Source organism: Mobula hypostoma, chromosome 15 (genome assembly GCF_963921235.1).
Source record: "Mobula hypostoma chromosome 15, sMobHyp1.1, whole genome shotgun sequence".
In the NCBI taxonomy this organism is placed as follows: Eukaryota; Metazoa; Chordata; class Chondrichthyes; order Myliobatiformes; family Myliobatidae; genus Mobula; species Mobula hypostoma.
In genome coordinates, this window is record NC_086111.1 from 17889968 (window position 1) to 17905553 (window position 15586).

At 44.7% G+C, this 15586-nt stretch overlaps 1 protein-coding gene across 10 annotated transcripts in view; it reads right to left on the reverse strand.

The window, feature by feature from the left end:
- Window positions 1-15586, reverse strand: part of pcbp4 (poly(rC) binding protein 4) — a 94885-nt gene that overhangs the window by 31649 nt on the left and 47650 nt on the right. Inside the window, exon 1 of one of the 10 annotated variants that reach the window (XM_063067803.1) lies at window positions 10220-10379. The exons of 8 other annotated variants lie outside the window; for them this stretch is intronic. The gene's annotated coding sequence lies outside the window, so the exon portion shown is untranslated. Of the gene's footprint in view, window positions 1-10219; window positions 10380-15586 lie in introns of those variants that run through there. One more of the 10 variants, XM_063067800.1, reaches the window with a different exon arrangement.

A 15586-nucleotide genomic window follows, 5' to 3' on the forward strand; every position in this document is an offset into this window, starting at 1 on the left:
TAAATCTACTCTTCATCTATTTTTCCTCCAGTCTTGCCAAAACGTCAACTGTTTACTCTTTTCTGTAGATGCTGCCTGGCTTGTTGAGTTCCTCCAGCATTTTGTGTGCGTTGCTTGGATTTCCAGCATCTGCAGGATTTTTCTCTTATTTGTGTCTGTGACAGGGTTGATTGGTGCCCTGCCTAATCAAGAACCAAAGGTTGTGGTGAGAAGGCAGGAGAATGGGGGTTGTGAAGGATAATAAATCAGCCATGATGGGGTGGGCAGAGGAACTCGATGGGCCCGACAGCCTAATACTATCCCTCTGCCTTGTGGACAGAGAACGAGAGAGACAAGTTGCTTGTGGTGCTGGAGCTGACAGGGAGAAGCTGATGAAGGCTGTTGACTAACGATAGACGCGAGTGGAGGAGGTGTGAATAGGAGACGATTTAAATCAGTAAACAGAAGACAGACTGTAGATGCTGGAACGTGAAGAACTCAGCAAGTTAGGCATCACCTGTGGAGGGAAAGGAGCAGTCACGTTTCAGGTTAAACCCTTCATCTGGATTTAAACCTGCAATGACAGAGGCATTTTTACACAGAGAGTGGTGAATGCATAGAACACACGAACAGGGGTGAAGGTAGAGGCACATACTTTAGGGGCATTTAAGAAACCCATGGATGATAGAAAAATGGAGGTCTATGTAGAAGGGAAGGGTTAGATTCATCTTCGAGTAGGTTAAGAAGTCAGCACAACATTGTGGGCCAAAGGGCCTGTACTGTGCTGTACCTCCCCGTCCAGTACTTGGGCAAAACCTACACGCCAGAGGGGGATTGTCTACACACCGCACAGCACCAAAGGTCAGGATTGAACCCCAGATGAGACAGCAGCTCCCCCAGTGTCCTGGCCTCAGTCAGTCAATCTCTTCCCCCATCACATCGATTTATACATATCAACAATACATGGGAGGCTGCAGCTCTCTGTATCAGCAGGGTGACTTCACCTTGCCTTGGATCAGAAAAGTTGCGAATGATACCGTGATGTAGGTTTAGTGCACAGTGAGGAAGCTATCAAAGCTTGGAAGCAGGATCTGGACCAGCTGGGGGTAAAAAAAGAAAGGGCTGTAAAAATGGCAGATGGAATATAATGCAGTCAAGTGTGAGGTGTTGCACTTTTAGAGGACAAACCAGGGTAAGCTTTAGACAGGGGACTGCGGAGTGTGGTAGAACAGAGGGATCTGGGAACACGGATTCATAATTCCTTGAAAGTGGAGTCACAGGTAGATAGGGCCAAAAAGAGAGCTTTTGCCACATCGGACTTCCTAAATCAAAGTACTGAGTACAGGAGTTAGGGTGTAATATTGAAGTTGTATGAGATATTGGCAAGGTCTAATTTGGATATTGTGGGCAGCTCTGGTCACCTACCTACTGGAAATGTATCATTAAGATTGAAAGAGTACAGAGAAAATTACAAGGATGTTGCTAGGCCTTGAGGACCCGAGTTATGGGGCAAGGTTGAATAGGTTAGAGCGTAGGATAATGAGGGGAGATTTGACAGAGCTGATTACAAAATGGTACATGACTTGACCAAGTTCTGTACTGTAACCATAACCCAGAAGGCTGATTTTTGTCTATATTCCTCTTCACTGATATCAATGGGTCCTTAGGTCCCATTCCATCAGGGCCAGCAACAGTTACTATCCTAGAACCATCATGCTCCTCAACCAACGTGGATAACTTCACTCACCTCGACACAGAACTGACTCCACAACCTCCAGACTCACCTTTAAGACAACCTGTTCTCAGTATTTTTTTTAAACTTTTTTTTATTATTTGCAAATTGACTTCTTTTGCACATTGGTTGTCTGTCAGTCTAATATAGTTTTTCCATAAATTCTATTTTATTTCTACACTTTCTTGTAAAAGTCTGCAAGTAATTGAATCTCGAGGTCGTTTATGATGACATATGTGTACTTTGATAATAAATTTACTTAGAACTTTGAATAGGAGATACTCAGACACACTAACAAAGCACACAAACCCTTCACAATCAATTTGACTACATAGAGCCCTACCTTCATCCCTCCTAAGTGACAGAAGAGGAGTCATACCGGGCTTCAACTCCATCAGATTTCAACACCAATGGACCCTCTAGGGCACCTCACATCAATGCCACATCCACTGAAATAACTATGAATGGACAGGTATTCCACTAAGAATACATCGTAATCCTACTTAATTTCTAATTTTCAATTCATATGGATTGTGAAGAGGTCCAAGTTAACTCCTCTGCTGGGACTCCAGAGTAGGAATGGTGGGACAGGTAAAGACTGGTCAGCCTTCTGTATCTGCTCCTTCACAGCTAATCTGAACATCCGTTCAACCACCAGTTTCAAATTCTTGCTCATTACTTGATCAAGGAGAGCCAATTGGTGGGGGGGGGGGGGTCATCACAGGTATTTTAAACCCAGGAATGTATCTTTGCAAAATATTTTAAGGCAGAGGTAAATAGATATTTGCCAAATGAGGGGGATTATTGGAGGCAGGTGAGAATGAGGTTACAATGAAATCATTCAAGACAGATATCCATGGGCCTGAGCTACGCCCGCCTCTTCATCAGCTATGTAGAACAGTCTATACTCCAAGCCTTCCCCGGTTATACTCCAACTCTTCCTCTGCAACACTGGCAACTGCATTGGTGCTGCATCATGCACCCATGTCGAGCTTGTCAATTTTATCAACTTTGCCTCCAACTTCCACCCTGCCCTTATAATTCATCTGGTCCATCTCTGACACCTCCCTCCCCTTTCTTGATCTCTCTGTCTCCATCTCTGGAGACAAACGATCAACCAACATCTTTTATAAACCTACCGATTTCCATGGTCATCTCAACTATACCTCTTCCCACCCCATCTCCTGTAAAAATGCTATTCCTTTACTCAGTTTCTTCGCCTCTGCCACATTTGTTCCCAGGATACAGCTTTCCTTCCAGGACAACTGCCCTCCTCCCTTAAAGAACAGGAATTCCTTCCCTCTACTATTGATGCTGCCCTCACCCACACCTCCATTTCCTGTACCTCCACATTCACCCCATCTTCCCGCTGTCACCCTCTGCATCCAACACATTATCCTCCGCAACTTCCGTCATCTCCAAAGAGCTCCTACCACTGAACATGTCTTTACCGACTCCCCCCTCCGCAATTCCTTGGCCCATTTGACCCTACCATTAATCCCCCTCCAGGAACTTACCCCTACAAGCAGCCCAAGTGCTACACCTGCCCATACACCTCCTCCCTCACCTCCATTCAGGGCCCCGAAATGTCCCTCAAGGTGAAGCAACATTTCACCTGTGAATCTGCTGGGGTCATCTATTGCGTCTGGTGCTCCCAATGCAGCCTCCTCTGCATCGGTGAGACCACCATAAATTGGGGGGGGGGGGGAAGAGGCCGCTTCGTCGAGCACTTCCGCACCATCCACCACAAGTGGGACTTCCCGGTGGCCAAACATTTTAATTCCAATTTCCACTCCCATTCCTACGCATTGATTCATGGCCTCCTCTTCTGCCGAGATGAGGCCACTCAGAGTGGAGGAGCAACACCTTATATTCCATCTGGGTGGCTTCCAACCTGATGGATTTCTCCTCCTGGTAAATTCTTCCCCACCTCCTCCCCTCTTCTATTCCCCACTTTGTCCTTTTACTTTTCCTCACCTGCCCATTACTTACCCCGGTCCTTCCCTTTCCTCCTTGCTTTCTCCTATGATCCACTCTCCTCTCCTGTCAGATTCTTTCTTCTCCGATCCTGGACCTTTCCCACCCACCTGGCTTCACCAACACCTTCCCGCTAGCCTCTTTCCCTTCCCCCTTCCTTTTGAGTCCTGAGGAAGGGTCTATGCCCGAAACATCGACTGTTTACTCTTTTCCACTGAAGCTGGAGGTCCTGCTGAGTTCCTTCAGCTTTTTAAAAAAATATTGCTTTGCATTTCACCGTATGTTTCTGTGATTAATAAAGCTCATCTTTAAGATATGTTAGATTGGATGTGATAGCTTGTCATAACACAGCCGAAAAAAACCCACCATACTAATACTGAAAAATGCTGAGTAATCCACACCTGTCCTTTCCTCAGGAGGTCACAGATTTTAAGATTGTAATCTGACCTGACAGACAAATTAAAGGTGAGGAAGGCAGTTGACAAAGAGGGTAGGGCAAGTGGAATAATGCAGCAATCAACACAAGGACTGTGATATATCCAGTTCAACCTGTGTCATGTTACACTGTAGCTATGGCCCAGGGCAAAAACTTCAGTGACATGGGACACATTTAACAAACTTCACCAAACTGTCACCCCTCTCTCCCCATCTGCCCCCTTCCTTTTGTCAGTCATTCTCCCTCTCCCCATTCCCTTTTTAATTGCTGCTTAGACTGCCTCAGAAATGTGTACACCATCTCCTGCACCAGGGCAGGAAACAAAGCAGTACAAGGATAATTTGTTAAATTGTCCAGAAGCCCGGATCTAGATTTATGCCATTCTTTGTTTGTTTGCTCTGTACAGATTTTGAACTCATTGAATTATCTAATGGAAAGGACATGAACACATTTAAGTGCATTAATACCATAAATCAAGGCACTGGCTGGAAGGGAATCAAGGATACAAACCAGCCCAGTATCACCACCCATCTCCTGGAGAAAACAGAAGACCCCACTGGAAGAGGTTTAGGAGGGGAGTTTGGATTCTATGGTGAATGAATGTCCTCCCATTCTAGACAGACACCCGATATTGGATTGCAATCTGAGTAATGAATGGCCATTTTTTTGATCATTAACCTTAATCATCAGATTTTTTAAAAATGAACAGAATCTAGCTGTAAAATCGACAAACCTAAATACAATCTCACCAGCAACAATATTTCATTAGAGTAACTGGGAGAACTGTGTCTAATGTAAATAAAAGGTTAAATTATTCCTTCAGTACAGATCAGTAAGTAGAAAACACAAGGACCCACAATACATCAACAGTATAGTCTACCACAACATTTACTTTCCATTTAACGGAAATCACTAATTACATCAGATCTCACTAAACTACACACCCAAAGCTTAGAGATTATGCAGGATATAAATATTAAAATCTTTGAGAATCTCTCTTTTTCAGAGGGAAACATTGGCAATTGCACAAGTCTAAAGGCAGATGGAAAGACTGATTAAGGGACACAATCACAATCTGAAAGTGGTTACGACGATAGAGAGAGTGTGCGGTCACAGGGAGCAAGGATTTCTGAAGCAAGCAGGCAGAGGCTGAAAGGGGTCATGGGGAGATCAAACTGGGTGAACTGATGCCAAATAATAATATTAGGTGCTGTTATGGCAAACAAAGTCATGAAGGTGGAGACAAAAATCAAAGCCTTCTTAACTGGGACCCAATAGAGGTCAGCAGAATACATTACGGGTAAGTGGGACTGGAGATGGAGTTGGGATACCAGCAAAGGCCTGGATGACCCTCTGTTTTTGGTGAATGGAGGAAGGGATGAGCAAGAGCTGACTGCATCAGTGTGAACTCATTCTTCAGCAGGGTTTGATCAGCAGATGAGTGGGGGCAGGAGCACAGTACTGATGAAGGGTCTAGGTCTGAAACATGTACTCTATTCCTTTCCATAGATGCTACTCGTCCAGCAATTCCTCCAGCATTTTGTTTGAATTACTCTGAACTTCTGGCATCTGCAGAATCTCGTGTTTAGGAGCAGTTTTGCTGGGGTGCGCAGTTGTCAGTTGGTGATGTCTAAAGCTCAACTTGCAATCAAACAGCTCCCACAGCTAAAAGCACCATTTCTCTTATTTCCTTTGCCTTTCATCTTCAACATTTGCAGACCCTCCCTGCCATAAAGCTTCAGTTTCAAAACCTAAGGTTGCTAAGTATTCCCTTCCTATTCACAACCTTTCCTGCAAGTCCTTCCTCTCACCTTTGCTAAGTCCTTCCTGAGGAGTGGTGCCCAGATATGGAGCTGATACTCTTTTAGATGCCCTCCCAATGATTTATACAAGCTCCCTATTGGAGTAGCTATCAAGGGAAGTGTCGGGAATGAGAGTTGAAATCATCCAGACTAAAGAGTAATTTGATGGATATCCTGCAAAAGCGATGGAATTAGTAAATCTGTTTTTAGCTTTAGGTGTTAATAGAAGGTTGGAGGCAACAATTACACAGCAAGAGTTAGATTACACCATGGAGTTTGTGAGAATGATGAAAATTAGCCCTGTCTGGCTAACATCAGATAATTGGACCAGCTAGTCCCCATCTCCCCCGATTCCCTGGCACTGTAATTGTAGCTCTGTCTTAAATAATCCCTTAGTTTTGTCAGAACTAAAGCAGCTTTTAGCTGATCTGTCTAACTCAGCTCCAGCCTGTTTAATTATACACCCACAGAAACAGGCTCGAAGCAGCCATCGTTACCAGTGATAGTCTGCACCGGAGAGTGGAATAAAGATAAACAAGTCATGGCCAGTCTCAACGCCACAAATCACATTCGTTTCAGCCATAAAGTTGTTACCATCAAGTGTTAACAACATACACAGAAACCAGTACAGGTCCACAATCCTTATCCGAAATCCTTGGGGCCAGTTGCATTTCGGAATTCAGAATTTTTCGAATTTCCGACCCCCCCCCCCCCCGCCACCAATACCAAAAAACACGTATGCTCAAGTCCCTTATTTAACCTGTCTCAGTGCAGTGGACTTTATGACCCAGCGGCGCACCAAACCTACGCACATCTTCCCGTATAAAGGAATGTGCACCTGTACTTTGGCCCACCACATCCAAGCTGACCCCTCTGCCCATTTTTCTGTATTAGGGCAGTGACTTCCTATACGTTGCCTACTAAAGAAAAATCCTATAAAAGTTGTGGATGTGGCCTAATCCATCACGGTTAAAGCTCTCCCCACCACTGAGCACATTTACACAGAGCGTTGTAGCAGGAAAGCAGCACCCACCATTGGGAACCCCACCACCCCGGTCATGTTCTCTTCTTGCTGCTGCCATCAGGAAGGAGGTACAGGAACCTCAGGACTCATAGCATCAGAATCAGGAATAGATATTATCCCCGAACCATCAGGCTCTTGAACCAGAGGAGATAATTTCACTCAACATCACTTCCCCCATCATTGAATTGTTTCCACAACCTATGGCTCACTTCCAAAGACTCTTCATCTCATGTTCTTGACAATTATTGTTTATATTATTACTATTTTTCCCTTTCCTTTTGTATTTGCAGAGTTTGTTGTCTTTTGCTCTCTGGTTGTCCACACTGTTGGGTGAAGTCTTTCATTGATTATATTATATCTATTGGATTTGAGTATGCGCACAAGAAAATGAACCTCAGGGTGGCTTATAGTGACGTGTACATGTACGTTGATAATAACTTTGCTTTTAAGCTTTGAACTAGTGTCTGCCTCAATGCAGATGCTGGAAATCCACAGCAACGCAAGCAAAATGCTGGAGGAACTCCACAGATCAGGCAACCTCTCTGGAGAAGAACGAAGTGTTGATGTTTTGGGCAGACACCCTTCACCAGGACCCTGCTGAGTTCCTCTAGCATTTTGCGTGTGTTACCCTTAAACAAAGTACTTGTACGTGATTCCACCTCCTCCTCCAGATATCAGCTGGTGGACCTTGGCATCCTTTCAATGCACACACTCTTATCGAAGGCAAAAGTGATTCTGACTATGGCAACAGCTGCCTTTGCTATGGAGAAAATACAATATTCTTTCCCCAACAGCAAAACAGATTGCCACCAGATCAAATCAGAGTTCAGATTAAACAGAGAGTGCAGACGCTTCAGACTAACATTGTAAATGGTTAAGAGAAGACTAACTTGCATTTCTAAAGCAATTTTCACAACTCCAGCCTCTGCCAAGTGCTTTCAGTATTACTGAAGTAAGACAATTTGCAAAGAACAAGCTCCACAATGATTTTGCCCTCTTCCAGGAATATTAGTTGGGAGATAAACATTAGCCAGGACATTACAAGGACTCTGTTGCTCTTCTCTGCAGTGCCATGAGCAGACGGCGGCACAGCTAGTAGAACTGCTGCTGCCTCACATGTCCACTCCCCTGCGTTTGATGCCGACCTTCGAGCTGTGGAGTCTGCACGTTCTCCCTGTGACATGGGTCACTCGAAAGGTACTTTGGTTTCATCTTAAAGGCATCTGGGCCAGCAGACTAACTGGCCACTATACATTCACTCTGCTGCAGGCAGGATGGTAGGCACTGGAGAAGTTTTTTTGGGAGTAGGTTACAGGGCAAGTTATTGACTGAATGGGACTGTTCTGAGCTGGGAGAGAGCAGCAAATTCAGCCTGTGTTGTACTTTTAGAGTACATTGTAGAGGACACTGCCAGTTACATCACAGGTATAGCTCTCCCCACCACTGAGGGCATCTACAAAAGGTAATGTGTCAGAAAGGCTACATCTGTCATTAGGGACCCTGACCATCTGGGCCATGCCCTTTTCTTGATGCTACCTCCAGGCAGGAGGAACAGAAGCCTGAAAACCCACACGCCACATGTTCAACAATATCCTCTTCCCCACTGCCATCAGGTCCTTAAAATATGAAAAGCCCTAACCTTGCCTCAGACTGTCTCTCTACGTCTCCCTCCCTCCCTGCACTGGTGTTATAGTGTTTATCTTGTTCTGCACATTATGTACACTTACGTTAATTTAATGTTGTGTTAACTTGAGTTTATGATTTACTGCACAGCTGCAGCAAGGAGCTGTTTTTCATGGTGTTCATACTCTGTGCCAGCTTGTCTATGACTATCTACCTGAACTCAGAATATGGGATTGTTTACATTCAGCAGGAGGAAACGGGGCAGCTGAGAGCTGCCATCACCAGTAAGTCTTCAGTCATGGAGCCGTACTGCACAGAAACAGGCCCTTCGGCCCCCAGTTCCCCAAGCTGACCATCCAGTACCCATCAATACTACCCATTTTGGCACTGGAATACCAGAGTGGGTAACTCCCATGCAACCAAGACGGACATGGTGACTTCATAAGACATAGAAGCAGAATTAAACCATTCGCGTCTGCTCCACCATTCCATCATGGCTGATTTATTATCCCTCTTAAACCTCAGTCTCCTGCTTTCTCCCCGTAACTTTTGACTCCCCCATTAATCAAGAACCAATCAATCTCCACTTTAAAATACACCCAACGACTTAGTCTCCATAGCCATTTGTGGCAATTAATTCACCACCTTCTGACAGAAGAAATTCCTCCTCATCTTTGCTCTAAAGGGCTGTCCTTGTCTTCTGAGGCTGTGCCCTTTGGTCCTCAGCTCCCCCACTATTGGGAGCATCCTCTCCATGTCCACTCTATCAAGGACTTTCAATATTTGATAAGCTTCAATGAGATCTCCCCTTATTCTTCTAAACTCCAGAGAGTACAGGCCCAGAGCCATCGAACACTCCTCATACTGAGTAAAGAAAAGCCCCCTGGAACTTGTGCTAACACCTGGCTGATAAAAGGCTCCTTCTGATGAAGCTGTTCTTCAGAGACTGAGATGGGAAGGGAAAAGGGTGGGGAGATGGTGTGCAGGTGACTCTGGAGTTGATTAAGTGCATGGTGGGGGGGGGGATAGGGAGAGCTGTGACCATTGTCCTCTCTCCTTCCCCCTCTTTAATTCTCTTGAATGAGTTACTGACTGATTGAGCCGTCTTTGAAAGTGGCCCCAGTAATGGTTAATCATCAGAATCCAGGGGAAAAGGCGGATAAACAGATAAAGGGGGCTGGAAGATGACCGTAGTAACCTTTGGGCTTATCCTTCAATCGGACGGCTTATCCGCATTCTGACACTCCAGCTGTCAGGCGGATTCACTGTTGCACTAAGGGGCCTCTCTGTCTAACTCGCAGCTTTAAAGCGCCTCTGTCACATTTCTCCCAATCTAAACCTGGGGACTGAAAGTTTCACATTACTTTTGGAGAAGATACTCCAACTCTCTCAGCCCCACACCTCCCCCCACTCTCTCTCGTACACACAAGAACGTCTCTCCGTGGGATATAACATCTATAATCTACAGATGCCCGGCAATCACACAACACACACGCTCCATTATATAACCCTATAAATCAGCTTAAAGCATCCTCGGACAGAATTAGACAGATCTACACAATATTGAGACTGGGTGATCAGAAGGGAGGGAGGGGGCAAGAGGTTGGAACCCAAACCCTATTGTCCCAGCCCGAGGGCTGCCCTACCTTTATCCTTTGATCTAGAAGCAGCTGCTAATGGAGTGGATGCCCAGGGCTCGATTCACTCTCTGGGAGGTGGGAGGTTTTTACACAGACTAGTAGCTCGGTACACACTGATTCTCCGCTACACCGTCCCCCGACATTACAATCACGCCTTTCTCACTGCCACAGTTCCACTAAATCTAACAAAGGGAACAAAGCTCCGCCCTCCCAACTAAAAAAAAGTGGGCGGTCACAAAACTTCTTGCTTTTCACCCCCTTAACCCTTCAATAGTCAGAACAAAGGCTATTCAAAGATCATATGGATTCGTGCACAAGACCCACTAACATCCACCCACACATAACAATTAAACATTAGATCAAGTGTGAAGATGGAGATGATAATTAGTTTCACAAATGAATAAAAATAATTTCTGCATTAAAAATAACTGCTGATAAATTAACTATTAAAGGCACTTTGCAGATTGTTGCCAAGGCCCTTTCCACTCTGCTTAAATTCCCCAAACCTCAAACAACACCAGTATTTATCCTGCAGGTCAGGCAGCATCTGTGGAGAGAGAAAAGGAGTTGAGATTTCAGGTTGAGGACCCTTGAGAACCCTGGCACTTTCTGTTTTGTTTCAGATTTCCAGCATCTGCAGTCTTTTGCAAAACAAACTGATGGAGGAACTCAAGCATCCATGGAGGGAAATGGACAGTTGACATTTTGGGTCAAGACCCTTCATCTGGATTTGTCCATTTCCTTCCACAAAATATTGCCTGACTTTCCGAATACCTCCATCATTTGCTCCAGATTCCAGCACTTTCAGTCTTGTTATGTCCCTACAGCCTTTTGTTTCAATCACTCTTTCCTACTCCTCATTCTCAACTCCTCTGCTGTGCTTTTCATCCACCAGAAATTCCATTACTCTGCTGTCTATCCTGCTCTTAGTGGGCCCCTTGGCCTCATCAACTTTGCAGGACATCCTGAAAAGTGAACAGACTTCCTTCTGGTCTTGATTGAGTCTTGAATTATCAGTCCCATCGCTGGGGAGGCTCACAGTGTGAAACAGATGCATCTGGTCAACTTTGAAGGCAAGAGTTCCGGGTTAATGACAGGATCCTTAGTGTGGAGGAACAGCATGATTTTGGTGTCCACGTCCATAGGTCCCTCAAAGATGCTATGGAAGTTGATAGGGTTGTTAAGAAGGCAAAAGGTGTGCTGGCCTCCATTAGCTGGGGGAAACTGAATTCAAGAGCTGTGTTGTAATGTTGCAATTCTATAAAACCATGGTTAGACCACACTTGGAATCTTGTGTTCAGTTCTAATCACCTCATTATTGGAGGGATTTGGAAGTTTTTGAGAGGTGCATTGGAGATTTACTAGAATGCTACCTTCACTAGAATGAACATCATACAAGGACAGGTTGAGTGAGCTTGGGCTTTTCTCTCTGGAGCCAAGGATAAGAAATGACTTGATAGAGGTGCAAAAGAGGATAAGCATAGATCCATTGGATATCCAAAGACTTTTTCCCAGGGCAGAAATGGACTAAGATGAGGGAGCATAGTTTTAAGTATATGGGAGTGGGTGATGTCAGAAGCAGATACATTTGGGGCATTTTTTAAAACTCTTAAGTAGGTACTTTGATGATAGGAAAGTAGAGGGCTATGTAGGAGGGAAGGGCAGATTGATCTTAAAAGTGGATTAAAGGTTGGCTCAACATTGTGGGCTGAAGGGCCTGTACTGTGCTGTATCATTCTATATCTGTCACCCAAGCTTGGTAAAGACTGAAAAGTTGCTGGTCAACCTCAAAATTCTTACAAGGCTTGACAAAGTAGCTCCTTAACTTCATCGACTGTAGTGTACACTAGGCTGCAATGAAATTCCATGCTCACAGAGTAAAGAGTATACACGGTAATAATAAATACAACAACTAATGCAAAACAACAATGGTGCAAAGATCATCGTGTGAAAAGAAATGTTAAAGTCCCAATAACAGAGACATGCAGAGCCACTGGGAAGGGGATGTGAAAGAGGTGACTGGTTCAGAAGTCTGAAAGCAGCAGCAAAGAGCCTTGTCCTCCGGGCTTTCAAGCTCCTCATCTTCTCCTTGAAGAGAGAAAAGTAGATGTTGAGGACATGATTCCCCTGAGAGGGGTGCCTGAAACCAGAGGTCATAGTTTTTAAAAAAGCTGGCAAGGTGGACACAAGGGGATTTCTTCACCCAAAGGGTTTGAATATTTAGAATTATCCAGCTGAAAAGACTGCGGGGATTCATTGGATTTAAACTCAAGATTGATCGACTGACGGAAACATGGGATGTGAAGACAGTGTAGGAGAGGGTGAGGTAAAAGATCATTTGTGATTTGATTGGATAGGATAGTGAAGTAGATATGAAGAGCCAAATGGCCTACTGCTTCTGGTTCTTACTTTGGGGAAAACCTTGTACAGAATTGCACTTTGAACTCAGTGGGTCCAGTTAGTGTGACACCAAACTCCAGCTGAGATTTGCCTGGCCTGTGTTCATCTGAGCAGTGACACAGACCCACAGCTAATGAAAACCAGATGAACTGCAGATGCTGGAAATCTGAAGTAAAAACTAAAAAAAAAAATGCTAGTCAAGAGTTAATGTTTCGGGTCCAAGACCCACACATAATTTGGCTACTTGGTGGATAGCTACAAGCTACAGGCTGTATTTGATATACTGCAATCTTCAGGTAACTGATCTTAAAGAAAATCTGGGGAGAAACAAATTTTGTCTGTAGCACCCCCCCCCCCGCCCCCGGCCACCCTCAGGGTCGCTCGGCTCACTGTCGTCTAGGGAAACAGCCTCAGCCCCGCCAAACTGGATAATTCGTTTGTGTGGATGCTGTGTGAGGTACCCCACCCCGCCCAAATAACAGACAATACACCAGATGCAATTAAATGATTTACAGTTTATAGATATTACTGGAACTATATAATTAAAAGAGAATAAAATATAAAAGGAAAATAAAAGGCGCCACACTTATCAAAGTTCAATCTCTTCGTGCACAAAACCGTTGGAGCTCAAGGACCTTCTTCTTCACCCTGCGACCCCTCGGACCACCTCGACCGGCTGCCTGGGACCAACAACAGTGGTCGACCAGACGCTCCACACGAGTCCGTCTCCTCGCCGAAAGTCCTGCTCGGGGTCCGACCCCGTTAGCGGACTCACAGCACCTCGTCCATCCTCTGTCTCGCTCTCCCGCCTTCTGCCCCAAAACCCCGCGCCTACAGTATCTTCAAATACACCAAAACCATAACAACTATCCCAATTGGTTAATAGCACCCTTTTATCAGACTCTAAAGCAAAAACAAACTGTTAGCGCAAACTTTCTCAGTGTTTAACACAACAAAGCCGCGTTCCCCAGATTAACATAACAAAGACGCCATTTTAATTAGCCTCCGCAGTAACATAAAAATCAAAACCCCCTTACATGTCAATAATTCTTCAATAAACTTCAACTGTTCCAAACTTTTTGGTCACTCTAAGCTAATAACTCCTTCTTACATCTTAAACTCCTCCACTATAAACAACCACCCAGTGCTGAACTTGGGACCTTTGTCTCCTAGTGCCTACAGTTGCCAGCTGTCTCTTCCCAGTTCCACAGGCCAGTTATTTTACTGGCCCAGTCTTAAAGCCTTACTTCTGCAATTCCTTCGACATACCCTGTGCTCGAGCAGCTCCCTCAGCCTTATCTCTACCCCAAGCCAAAAGAACATTTCCTGCTTCCCAGCTCCCTTTTCTGGGTGAGTTAACAGATTTTAACAGTAATCATCAGAGGATCAGAAGTGGAGAGGGTCAGTACTTTAAATTTCTGGGTGTCAGTATCTCCTGTCCTGTCCTGGACTCATCATACAAATATTATTGCAAAGAAAGCATGACAGCACCTCTACTTCCTCAGGAGTCTGTGGAGGTTCAGCATGTCATCAAAAACCTTGGCAAACTTCTGTGGATGTGTGATGGAAAGTGTGCTGGCTGGCTGCATTATGGCCTCGTATGGGAACACCAATACCTTTGAGTGGAAAACTCCTACAAAAGGTAGTGGGTTCAGCCCAGTACATCACAGGTAAAACCCTCCCAACCAAGAGCACATCTACATGAAACGTTGCTGTAGAAAAGCAACATCTATCAAAGAACCACACCACCCAGGTCTTTTCTCACTGCTGCCATCAGGTAGAAGATACAGGACCCTCAGGACTCGCACCACCAGGTTCAAGAACTGTTATTACTCCTCAACCATCAGTCCCTTGATTCACTTAAGGACATTGTTACATTATGCTATTTATTTATTATTTGCATTTGCAGTTTATTTACAGCTTACAGTTCCTATTCTATAGATTTGCTAGTGCCTGCAGAAAAAGAATCTCAGGGTCATATGGTGACATACATGTACTCTGATCAGTTTTATTTTGAACTATGATCTTTCCTCTTAGACTGGGTCCATCTGAAGCCATTTCAATCCCTTCTACAACTTCCTCCAATTCTCGAATGGTTCCAGTTCCAAAGTTTGTGCCCAGAACTTAGCCATTTTTTCAGAACTTTGCCATTTTTTCAGAACTTTGTTGAAAGGTTGCATGCCCTCACATAACTGAAATAGCTCCTATCAAAGCCGCATTGTCAAATAGCATCTGTTCCTTCTCAATCTATTGCTTTTGGCATGGTCCACTGCTTTGTTCTCCATCGTTTCCCCAAACCCACTTTGGAGCAAGCACACTTGGCTGCTTTCTAGTCCATCTACTTGTTGTTGAGATGCCATCCATAACACCTTCCAGCAGCTACTAGGTTCTTCCAAGAACAAATCTTTGGATCATTTCATTAATTCTTTAACACATTTGACCCTCCACAAATATTATTCAGCAACACTTTTCCCATGTACCCTGGCACCCAGTTTCACCACACCACTATCAATCCTTTTGCAATTCCCATGCCTGACAAACACTGTTAGATGAGCAGAACTTTGGAAAAAGTTAGAGTAATATAGTCTTGGGTTCCTGCCACAAATGCCATTCCCTGGCATCAACTCCATCCCTCTGGAGGTTCGGCACAGCCAAGAAGGGCCAAAAGGCCTGTTTCTGTGCTGTAGTTTCTATGGTTCTATGGTTCAAGGAGTGCATTTACAATCGGGGTGTCCCTACTGCCTACCGACCCAAACCACCCTCTCTTCTCCCCCTTCCCATTGACTGACAGCACATATCCATTGACTCAAGGACAGCTTCTATCCTGATGTAATGGCTACTGAATGGCCCCCTTATATGATAAGGTGGATTCCTGACCTTGTCATAACCTTGCACCTTATTCTCTGCCTGCACTGCACTCTTTGTAACTGAATCATTTTATTCAGTAAATATATTTTCTTTGCATCACCTCAA